This window comes from Macaca mulatta, chromosome 4, assembly GCF_049350105.2.
Source record: "Macaca mulatta isolate MMU2019108-1 chromosome 4, T2T-MMU8v2.0, whole genome shotgun sequence".
Lineage (NCBI taxonomy): Eukaryota > Metazoa > Chordata > Mammalia > Primates > Cercopithecidae > Macaca > Macaca mulatta.
Window position 1 is genome coordinate 44,761,590 of NC_133409.1, and position 10,335 is coordinate 44,771,924.

Consider the following 10,335-nt stretch of genomic DNA (forward strand, 5'->3'; position numbering starts at 1 on the left):
CTAATGTCTTTGACGTTTTCTCCAATGTTTTCTTGTAGTAGTTTCATAGTTTTAGATCTTAGATTTAAGTCTTTAATCCACTCTGATTTGATTTTCATATATGGAGAGAGGCAGGGAAATAGTTTTATTCTTCTGCATATAGATGTCTAATTTCCAGCACCATTTATTGAAGACTGTCCTTTCCCAATGTGTATTCTTGGTACCTTTGTCAAAAATGAGTTCACTGGGCCGGGTGTGGTGGCTCACACCTGTAATCCCAGCACTTTGGGAGGCAGAGGCGGGTGGATCACGAGGTCAGGAGCTTCAGATCAGCCTGGCCAACATGGTGAAATCCTGTCTCTACGAAATACAAAAATTAGCCGGAGATGGTGGTGGGTGTCTGTAATCCCAGCTACTTGGGAGGCTGAAGCAAGAGAATCGCTTGAACCTGGGAGGTGGAGGTTACAGTGAGCCGAGATCATGCCAGCGCACTCCAGCTCGGGCAAGAGGAGCACAACTCCGTCTCAAAAAAAAAGAAAAAAAAAAAAAGAGTTCACTGTAGATGTATGAATATATGGGTTCTCTATTCTGTTCCACCAATCTGTGTATCTGTTTTTATGCAAGCACTGTACTGTTTTGGTTACTATAGTGCTGTAGTATAATTTGAAGTCAGGTAATGTGATTCCTCCAGTTTTGTTCTTTTTGCTTAGGATAGCTTTGGCTCTTCTGGATCTTTTGTGGTTCTATATAAATATTAGGACTATTTTTTCTATTTATGTGAAGAATGTCATTGTTATTTTGATAGGGATTGCATTAAATTTATCAATTACTTGTTTAGTATGGACATTTTAACAATATTGATTCTTCCAATCCATGAACATAGAATATCTTTCCTTTTTTTGTGTGTCTTCTTCTTTTCTTGCATCAATGTTTTATAGCTTTCATTGTAGAGATCTTTCACTTCTTTCGCATTTTATTTTATTTGTACCTATTGTAAATGGGATTCCTTTCTTGATTTCTTTTTAAGTTTATTTTCTCTTGGCATATAGAAATGCTACTGATTTTTTATGTGGATTTTGTATCCTGCAATTTTACTGAATTTGTTTATCAGTTCTTATAGTTTTTTGGTAGAATTTTTAGGTTTTTCCCAAGCATAAGATTGTATCATCTGAAAACAAGGATAATTTGAATTTTTCCTTTCCAGTTTGGATGCCCTTTATTTATTTCTTGTGTTTGATTGCTCTAGCTAGGATTTCCAGTACTATGTTGAATAACAGTGGTGAAAGTGGGCATTCTTGTCATGTTGCAGATCTTAGAGGAAAGACTCAATTTTTTCCCATTTAGTATGATTCTAGCTATGGGTCTGTCATAAATGGCTTTTTGTTATGTGAGGTACATGCCTTCTATACCCAGTGTTTTGGGGAGTTTTTATCATGAGGGATGTTAAATATTGTCAATTTTTTTTCAGCATCAATTGAAATGATCATATGTTTTTTGTCTTTCATTCTGTTGACGTAATGTATCACATTGATTGATTTGCATATGTATAACCATCTTTGCATCCCAGGGATAAATCCCACTTGGTCATAATGAATGATCACTTTAATATGTTGTTGAATTCAGTTTGCGAGTATTTTGTTGTGGATTTCTGCATTAATGTTCATAAGGGATATTGACTTGTAATTTTATTTTTTTTTGATACGTCTTTTGTTTTGTTATCAGGGTAATACCAGCTTCATAGATTAAGTTTGGAAGTATTCCCTCCTCCTCTATTTTTCATAATATTTTGAGTAGGATTGGCATTAGTTCTTTAAATGTTTGATAGAATAGAGCAATGAAGCCATTGGGTCCTGGCTTTTCCTTGCTTAGGAACTTTTTATTATGGCTTCAATCTTGTTACTTGTGAATGGTCTGTTAAGGTTTTGGATTTCTTTATGGTTCAATCTTGGTAGGTTGTATGTGTCTAGAAATTTATCCAGTTCTTCTAGATTTTCCAATTTATTGGCTTATAGTTGTTCATGATAACTACTAAAGATCCTTTGAATTTCTGCTGTATCAGTTGTAATGTCTCCTTTTTCATCTCTGATTTTATTTATTTCGGTCTTCTCTCTTTCATAGTCAGGATAAAGGCTTGCCAATTTTATTTATCTTTTTGAAAAACCAACTTTTTGTTTCGTTGATCTTTTTTTGTTGTTTACTTCATTCCAACTTCATTTATTTCTATAACCTTCTCACGTTTGGATATTGATATCTTTCTGTAGGTTTGGGACCTTCTTTGTTATTTTATCTACAAATAAACATTTTACCCCATCTCTTTTTCTACCTTCTCTTGAAGGCCAATAACTCTTTTTTTTTTTTTGAGAAAGAGTCTCTCTGTTGCCCAGGCTGGACTGCAGTGGCACAATCTTGACTCGTTGCAGCCTCCACCTCCCGGGTTCAAGCGATTCTCCTGCTCCAAGTAGCTGGGATTACAGACATGAGACATTGCACCCCGCCTAAGGCCAATCACTTTTAAATTTGCCCTTTTGAGGATATTTTCTAGATCCTGTAGGCATGCTCCATTGTTTGTTTATTTTTTTTGTCTCCTCTGACTGTATTTTTAAATAGCCTGTCTTCAAGCTCACTAATTCTTTATTCTGCTTGATCAACTATATTGTTAAGAGACTTTGCTGTATTCTTCATATGTCAGTTGCATTTTTCAACTTCAGAGTTTTTGCTTGATTCTTTTTAATTGTTTTATTTGTTAAATTTATCTCCTAGAATTATGAACTCCTTCTCTGTTATCTTGAATTTCTATGAGTTTCCTCAAAAGAACTATTTTGAATTATGTGTCTGAAAGGTCACATATCTCTGTTTTTCCAGGATTGGTCCCTGGTGCTTTATTCAGTTCACTTGGTGAGGCCATGCTATTGTGGATCATCTTGATACTTGTAGATATTCACCTGTGTCTAGGCATTGAAGAATGCCTATTTATTGTAGGCATTCTTCCTACATTGAAGAATGCATTGCATTGAAGAATACAAAGACTATTTATTGTAGTCTTTGCAGTCTAGGCTTGTTTGTACCTGTCCTTCCTTGGAAGGTTTTCCAGGTATTCAAAAGGACTTGGGTGTTGTGATCTAAGCCATATCTGCATTAGGGGACACCTCAAATTCAGCAATGTTGTGGTTCTGGCAGATTCATAGAGGTACCACCTTGATGGTCTTGAATAAGATCTGGAAGAAATCTCTGGATTATTAGACAAAGACTCTTGTTCTCTTCCCTTACTTCCTCCAAACAAACGGAGTCTCTCTCTCCCTCTCTCTCTCTCTCTGTCTCTCTGTCTCTTCTGAGATGTATGGAGCTAGAGATGGGGTGACACAAGCAACCCTGTGGCTACCAGCACTGGGACTGCACTGGGTCAGATCTGAAGTTAGCATAGCACTGGGTCTTGCTCCAGGCCTGCTGTAACCACTAAGTGCCTACTGCCTATGTACACTCAAGGCCCTGGGGCTCTACAGTCAGCAGCTGGCAAATCCAGCCAGGCCTGTTTCCTTCCCTTCAGGGAGGCAAGTTCTCCCAGAGCCCAGGTGGGTCCGGAGGTGCTGGTTGGGTGTGAGGGACTGGAGTTAAAAATCACAGAAGTCTATCTGGTGTTCTTTTTGTTCTGCAACTGAGCTGGCACTCAAACCACAAGACGCAGTCCACACTTTTTTCTCCCCTTTCCACAGGCAGAAGAGCCTCGCCCTGTGGTCATAATTACCACAGGCAGGCAGGGATTACAACTAGACCACTGCCAATATTCCCTTCAGGCCCAAGGATTCTTCAGTCAGCTTCTGGTGAATGCTGCCTGGTCTGGGAATCACCCTTTTGGGAAGTGGGCTCCTCTCCGGCCCAGGGCAGGTTCAGAAATGCGTCCAAGAGCCAAGGCCTGGAAGTGGGGACTCCAAGAGCCTGCAAGTTGCTCTAACCCTCTATTGCTGAGTTGGTACCTAAGGTGCAAGACAAAGTCCCCTTACTTTTCCCTCCATGTTTCTCAAGCAGGAGACTCTTCCTGTAGCTCCCACAGCTGGGAATGTACTGAGTGTCACACGAAGCCAGCAAGTTTCAGAGTCTCACCCAAGGCCCACAGCATACTACCTGGGTGTCACTGCTGGTTATTCAGGGCCCAAGGGCTTTTTAGTCGGTAGGTGATCTGTCCTACCAGGACTGGGTCCTTCCATTCAAGGTAGTGGATTTCCTTCTGGCCCAGAGTGTGTCTAGAAATGTCATCTGGGAGCTAGGGCCTGGAAGGAGGGCCTCATGGCTCAGAATAGTGCCCTATGCTACTGTGGCTGAGGTGGTATCCGAGATGCAAGGCAAAGTCCTCCTTACTCTTCACTCTCCTCTCCTTAAGCAGAAGGAAGGAGTCGCTTTCATTGCTATGAGCTACACTGCCTGGGGTTGGGAGGGAGATGGCTCAAGCACTCCGTTAGCCAGCCCAGATGATGTAGGTCATGTGCCCCCCAAATCCACTGTCTGTGCGTTCATTTTAACACTAGGACTTGCCTAGGAGTTGTAGTCCTTGTGGCCTCAACTGCCTTTCCAGTTTATTTAGAGCCCCAGGACACTTTAGCCTGTGGTGGCAAGACTTACCAGAACTCAAGTTCCGACTTCTAGGATGAACAATTCCACTGTGGCTACGGCTGATTTATATATACCCTAGGTGGGCGAGTATCGGTTGAGTCGAGCCCAGATTTGCTTTCTGCTGTGACAGGGCAGCACTTAATTCAATGCAATGTTTCACAGCTGCTATACTCTCCCTTTCTTAACTGCACAGATTCTCTCTTTGTGCCATGCAGTCACTGCTGTGGGATGGGGGAGGGGTAGCATTGGTAATTCAAGACTGTCTTTCCTACACCCTTCCAGTGTTTTTTTCAGCCATGTGAAATTAAAATCAGCTACTGTGAGTGCTCACTTGATTTTAGGATCTTATGAAGGCACTTTTTCTGTGTGCAAAGGGATGTTTCACATGGTGGCAGGCAAGAGAGGCTGCATAAGGAAACTCTCCTTTATAAAATACATCAGATCTCGTGAGACTTATTCACTAACATGAGAAGAGCATAGGAAAGACCTGTTCCCATGATTCAATTATTTCCCACCGGATCCCCCCCCATGACACACGACACATGGGAATTATGGGAGCTACAATTCAAAATGAGATTTGGAAGGGGACGCAGCTAAACCATATCAGGGTGTGAGCCACTGTGCTAGGCCTGAGCTGGGTTCTGATCTGGGGATTTGGGGTCCTCTTCCAAGCTCACTCAGTTCCATGCAATGTAGGACTGAAGTCCCTATTTCTTGCTGACTGTTGGGGCTGTTCTCAGCTCCTAGAAGTCACTCAGGTCTTTGCCATGTTCTTCTTCCCTCTTCAGAGCCAACAATGCAGAATCCCTCTGAAACTTTGAATCCCTTTTACTAGGAAGAGCCCTGTCCATTCTGAGATCTCACTGATTATGCCAGGTTAGGCTTACTATGACAAAAAATGTGACCTAATTATGGGAGTGACATCCCGTAGTATTTATAGGTTCTTTCCACGCTCAAGAAGAAAGGATCCTATGACAGTGAGGGTCTCCAGGTCATACTAGAATTCTGTTTACCACAACACTCAGTGGATAAGGCAGAAAAATCTAAATTCTACTTGAAAGACATAAAGTGTTATATGAAGGCATCATAGGGAGACAACCTTACTCTATGATGGTAAATGCTTAGCATACGGGAAATGCTCAGTCAGTGTTTGTTAACCTGTGGCAAATCCATATATACTGAGAACACAATGATGTATTGGACGTATGAATCAGAATGAGGATTACTTGTCAAATAAGAAAACCTGTTTGTTTCGCAAATTGGATAGTTTGATTGTCAACTTTCTGTGCAGGGGAAAATGAACTCCAGAAGGAGGGGCTGGGTGGATAAAGGTAGGGCTGGGGTAGATAAAGAGCCTTTACACATTTAAGCATTTTGAGCTACTCTCGGGGAGAAGCCAGAAGAGTTTTGGTGAAAAACTTACTCAGAAACCACAGCAGGTAGCTTGATGTTAAAGGCAAGAATACAGGATCAGACACAAGTTGTCTTTAGTGGCCCAGTGTTTTTCTTATTTGCTGAGGCACCTGAAAGTGTGTACTGACTCACATGGGTTACTAAGTTCCCATTCAATATATCACTTCCCTTGAAAGAGTCAAAGCACTTTCCTGAGAAACGCTCTGATAACCTGGCAACGAATGAGATAGACCTGCCCAGACTGGAGTTCAATACTTGTTTGTGTTGACAGTATCTTCCGGTGTCTAACAGGAGATTGAATTGTAGTCATTAAAAGTGCTTCTCTGGGGTCACCTAATAAAAACAACACCACTAGGGGGGACTTCTGATTATGTGACTCCTTCATTTGAAGTAATTTCAGAGCTTTATGGACAGATCTGTTTACAGCTGTTTCCCATTCTTGTTTCACAAATGGAAATAAGTTGCCTCTGAAGAAAACGGACTTCTCCAAGGTCTTAGTAAATCAGTTGAAGCACAGGAAAGCTAATGCAATACCCTAGCTTTAAAATTTCTAAAATAGAGATGCCTGGGTGTAGTGGCTCATACCTGTATTCCCAGCACTTTGGGAGGCTAAGATAGGAGGACTGCTTGAGGCCAGGAGTTTTAGACCAGCTTGGTCAACATGGCAAGACTCAATTTCTACAAAAAAAAATTTAAAAATTGGCTGAGCATGGTGGCGTGCGCCTGTAGTCCTAGTTATTCAGGAGGCTGAGGGCTTAAGGAGGATCACTTAAGCCCAGGAATTTGAGGCTGCATGGGCTACAGTTGTGGCACTGAACTCCAGCCTGGGCTATAGAGTGAGGCCCTGTCAATTTAGATAGATACTTTAAATTGATACCTGAGTTTCTAATTTTCTAATTTGGATATTCACTTTTAACACTTATTTAGAGACACTTCTATTGTTCTCACAGTTCTCTAGTCTTGAAATGCTTGTATCTTTTCCAAGGCCGAAAATCTGGATATTTTATAAAGCAACTTAATTATTGAAGATTCAGATAAAGTCTGTTTGACCAAGCATGTGTGTTTGTAAATTTTAGGTTTAAATATTTTTATTTAATTGCTAAATACAAAATTGAATTACCTGACTGAAGTGACAGTCTGATTATTTCAATGTTATGCAAGAAGAATTTTAAATTTCCTGTGAAGTTCTCAGAAAGAATGATGAAGACATTGTTACCTCTTATATAAAGTCCAGTTTTAAGTACTCCAGAGTAGATTTAGAAAGCCTTTGCCGCTGTTTATCACACTTTAGCTGTTCAAGGAGGAGTCAGAGAGGCACATAAGTAGGGAAGGATGATTTATATAACTGATGCAAATACAAGTACAGGCCCAGCAAAATTTCAGTTCACTGTGGTTGAAGCTCTAATGAAGAGTAAACAAAATTACATCTTGTTATGTAGAAGTAAAGGAGGAGTGGCCGGGTATGGTGGCTCATGCCTGTAATCCCAGCGCTTTGGGAGGCTGACGCGGGTGGATCATCTGAGGTCAGGAGTTTGAGACCAGCCTGACTAACATAGTGAAACCCTGTTTCTACTAAAAATACAAGAAATTAGCCAGGTGTGGTGGTGGGCGCCTGCAATCCCAGCTACTCAGGAGGCTGAGGCAAGAGAATCACTTGAACCCAGGAGGCGAACGTTGCAGTGGGCCAAGATAGTGCCACTGCACTCCAGCTTGGTCAACAAGAGCAAAACTCTGTCAAAAAAAAAAAAAAAAAAAAAAAAGGATGAGTGCACAGAAGAACTTGGAGGTTTATGGCCTATTTTCTGGTAACATAAAATCTTAGAATGGTTCAATCATTGTAGTGGCGATTGTTAATTGCCATCGAAATATCAGTCTTGTAGATACTTGGAGAGGTTTGTGTGTGGTGAATTCCATCACATGTTAATATGACAGTAACAATGTCTTAAAAAAGTGACTACAATTGATGAAGATGTTGGATGTTTGTGAAATTAGCATCTAAACTACAAGTTTGAATTTTGTTTTTAATAACAAATTGGTATTAAGCTAGAACATCTGAAATATTTTCTTATACTTAGGAAAACATAGAGCATTTTCAGATGTTGAGTTTTAAATTAGGAAACAACAGCAAAGTATCTAGAGACACAGAATACACCAAAGGAAACCCACAAACCACAGGCTAAGACATTGTTACTGTGTGGACTGACCATGACAAAATACTCACTCCCTTTCCTCTCACAAGGGCTGCTTTTAGCTGAATACCAGATATTATTGACATAAAAAACTCAGAGCACTAAAAATGTATCTACTCTGTTTTTCTAGTATTTGTTTTTCTTCCTTGTCTCCTGCAATTTTATGTGAGAAATGAGAACTCGGCGTGACCCCAGTTATTAAAATCCGGAGGCTAGAATCTGGATAAAGAATATCTATTGAAGTATGGCACCAAAACTTGATAGCTTTTGTTTCTTTTTGGTACTGTTGTGAGGATCAAGAGTTAATGAAAGAACAAAAATCTAATCAAGCAAGTCTCTTCTTGTTCAGAAAGTTAAATGCATATGTGAAAGCATCAATGGTCAATATCGACACTTTGGTAGATGCATTGGAAGTGATTTGGCTTCACGCCAAGCTTTTAAGGCTATTGGTGGAGGAGGGAGGAGTTTAACAACAGGAAAACAGCCAAAGAATATGCACTTCTCTTTCATCATCTTTTTTTTTTTTTTTGAGACATAGTCTTGCCATGTCACCCAAGCTGGAGTGCAGTGGTGGGATCTCGGCTCACTGCAAACTCTGCCTCCCAGGTTCACGCCATTCTCCTGCCTCAGCCTCCCAAGTAGCTAGGGCTACAGGTGCCCGCCACCACACCCGGCTATTTTTTTGTATTTTTAGTAGAGACAGGGTTTCACCATGTTAGCCAGGATGGTTTCCATCTCTTGACCTCGTGATCTGTCCGCCTCGGTCTCCCATAGTGCTGGGATTAAAGGCGTGAACCACTGCGCCCGGCCCTCTTTTAACATCTTAATCACCTATCATATGTAATGATTGGTGAATAATATGGGAAAATTGCTAAAATTGCTCTGTCTCAACATTTATAGTTTCCAGGGATGGAAATTATACCCAGATATCCAGACTCAACAGGCATCTAAAATTCAGGCTCTAACTCCTCAATGTTCTAGAGAATATCTATAATGCAATTTCTGCCTCTAGAAATCTTTGTGAAATTCTCACAAGTGGGAGATGTTTAGCATAATAGATAGATGAATGACTTGCACCAGATGTATCCTTTGTGTGGAATGCTGATTTCCATGACTCACATACAGCTATTTCCACCTTGCTATATAGGGCTCAGTTTATACATCATTCCCTCAGAGAGGACTCTTCTGACCACCCTACCCAATCACTCCATAACATGTTTTATTTTTATCAGAGCACTTGCCACTTCCTCCTATTTTATTTTATCTTGTTTTGTTTGCGGTCTGTCTCCCTGACTCTCACTTGAATTTAAGGCCCATAGAAGCAGAGACTTTGTCTGTCTTGTTCATTTCTATTTCCCTGTGTCTAGAAGATGTCTAGCTAATAGTACTGTGGAATGACAAATGAGCAAATGAATGAGCAATAAAGTATAGATATATTCTACCACTATTTAATTCTTTGTTTCCCAGGGAAAGTTATTTGGTCTTAATATTCTGCCTCTCATATTCTTTCTGTTCACAAGCGATATTAAAATGCATAGTGTTGCCAGTGTATAAGGGTTTACGTGAGGGTTTTTCTACAAGCGTGGAGAGGGTTTCTCCAAGAGCAAAATAAGATTATCAGAAAATTTACTTTTAAGATAAACAAATGATAGATAAAAACTGAGAAAGGAAGTTACCTAAGTAAGATAAAGTGACTCCTAGGTCAAGATTTGATTGAAATGAATAAAGTGTATTATCATATATAAGAGGCAAAAAAGACAACTAAAAGCATTGGTTAACCATGAAAGTAGAAAAAAAGAGTTTTGGATGCAACTTTGCCAGTGCCTGTCTACACATCCAAGGATCATGCATCCTGGAAGGGTCCGCCAACACATCACTCTGCTGTGGAATGGTTGTGTCTGGTCATCTCAGCCTCATGCAGTTATTTGCTTCTTGAAGTCTCTTTGTTCTGATTTCCAGGCCACCAAGCAAATTTTGCAATGTGATTTGGCACACATTTCTCCCGCCATGAGAAATATACCTATGAACCTGAAGTCCTTCAGTCCCAGTGATGACCATTGCCCATCACACATAATACATTGGCATTAGCTTTATGTGTCTATCCCATAAGCTTGGTAAATGTGAGTTGTTCCTAAAAGAGCTGTGCTGA